Genomic DNA, 2,375 nt, shown 5'->3' on the forward strand with positions numbered 1-2,375 from the left:
TGCCATCGAACTTCACTAATTCCCACTATATCTAACATTAACCTATCCATTTCCCTTTTTAAATTTTCTAACCTACTTGCCCGATTAAGGAATCTGACATTCCACGCTCCGATCCGTAGAATGCCAGTTTCCTTGTCCTGATAACGACATCCTCTTGAGTAGTAGCCGCCCGGAGATCCGAATGGGGGACTATTTTACCTCCGGATAATTTTACCCAAGAGGACGCCATCATCATTTAATCATTCAGTAAAGCTGCATGCCCTCGGGAAACATTAAGGTTGTAGTTTCCCCTTGCTTTCAGCTATTCGCAGTACCACAACAGCAAGGCCGTTTTGGTTAGTGTTACAAGGCGAGATCAGTCAATTATCCAGACTGTTGCTCTTGCAACTACTGGAAAGGCTGCTGCCCCTCTTCAGGAACCACACGTTTGCCTGGCCTCTCAACAGATACCTCTCCGTTGTGGTTGCACCTACGGTACGGCTATCTGTATCGCTGAGGTACGCAAGCCTCCCCACTAACGGCAAGGTCCATGATTCGTGGGGGGAGTTAAAAAATAACATTTGATTATACAGGGTGATTCACGTAAGATGTAACACCCTTTTTATTTCCTGAACAGTTCCAAATCTCCAAACGAGGTTTTCCGAAATTGATCATATACTGTGTAGCACGTAACGTTTTATATGGATAATGCACTGCATTCTGGTATCAACCGAGATATTGAAACAAGCGTGTTTTTTTGTTTTGTTTAATGAGGAAACTTATGCTTTTGATAACTTCATTCAATAGCTCTTGGAAAGAAAACTACAGTGATATAGCGCTTTCTAGTATTCAAGCTGATATCTTCCGCAAAACAGCCCGAGTAATGCAGTAAATTTGGGAAGCAATGCGGCAAGAGTTGGCTATAGCGCCACGCAGACCTCTCATGCGAAGCATGCAGAAAGACAGGCTTACACTACTAAGATAATACCGTACTTCCTATATGATACATACACAGGGTGAGCTACGGTTTTTGTATGTGAAACTATGGCATGTTCAAACACTGGAAAATCCAGGATGGAACAATGACATATGCTATCTAATGGCACGCACTAACTTCAGTCTTAGGAAAACTACTTCGAATGTGTGTACGTTTCCAGGTTTTTGTGGCAACTTCTACAGTTTCGTCAAGCAATTTTCAGTTACTATTTCGACAGCATTGTTGGATATTCACCATTCCATCTCTAACTTCTACTCACTGATGTATATGTCTCCATGCAAGAGGACTAATGACCAAGCAGTTTGGGAGCCCCCCCCCCTCCCCTTTTACACCAACCAACCAACTAACCAGCCACGCAATAAGTACTGAAACTGAAATGACCCTACGATAGACAACACAGTTTCTGCTATTTCTGCAATGCAGACAAGTAAACAGTCGAAAGGTTTGATACAACGACGTAGCATGGCATGAGCGTACTTAGGCAGTAGCCGATTTCGGCCGACTAGTTTTCAATTTCAGAACATTACTCAGATTCTTTGGTAAAGAGTTTTAAACTCAGTATTAAAAGGCAGTATACAGTCTGGATCACGTAAAACTTGCACCGCAAGTGTTACGGAAATGGGAATTGCTATTGATGTGCGGTTTTCACAGCATGGGTTGGTAGTCGGGGGCTTGTACTGTTAGCCAATCAACAGAAAGCGTACTTTTTGTGCAAACCCACACTTTCTTAATTGGAAAAATGCCTACCAAGAGGGTTGTATCAAGATCAGCTAACGTCTATGCCTTAAAGGATTCGTATACAATTATCCATGGTAAATTGGCTTAAAAGTTATTTATTGTACTGTGAAAGTCGAAGGTGCTCCGTCCCTACGATTATTTCTCGTGTGCGTGATCTTGCAAGGGCAGTAGGGAATATTTACGTCACAGTAGGAAAGAGCAGGAAAATGGGTGTAAGAGAATTGCAACTATGGTATGAACACTGCTTTTTGTCAATAGCTGGTCAAAATAACCTGCTATTACCCGATTCCTAATCAGTGTATAAAAATCATACTTCTTTAGAGCAAACTATGCATCCTGAAAGGTGTGTGACACTGCAGGTCATACCACATGGAACCAGAGGACAAATCCAACCTCTGGACGTTTCTTTTTTCCGTGTCTATGAAACATATTATCGCACAATCTGCAGCTACGCCTTTAAGAAGAGAGAGTTTCACGATAAGCTTCACGACAGACACAGACATTCGCTTGCTCACCATGACATTCCATCTGTTCTCATCACCCTGTTACACTAATATGATTCTATATGCATTCTTTAAGAGTGGTTACGTAGCTAAACGTCCTATACGGTTTGTAACACCGAAAAAGTTCACCTTCGATCCTGACGGTGCGAATCTTTGTG

Source organism: Schistocerca gregaria, chromosome X (assembly GCF_023897955.1).
Source record: "Schistocerca gregaria isolate iqSchGreg1 chromosome X, iqSchGreg1.2, whole genome shotgun sequence".
Lineage (NCBI taxonomy): Eukaryota > Metazoa > Arthropoda > Insecta > Orthoptera > Acrididae > Schistocerca > Schistocerca gregaria.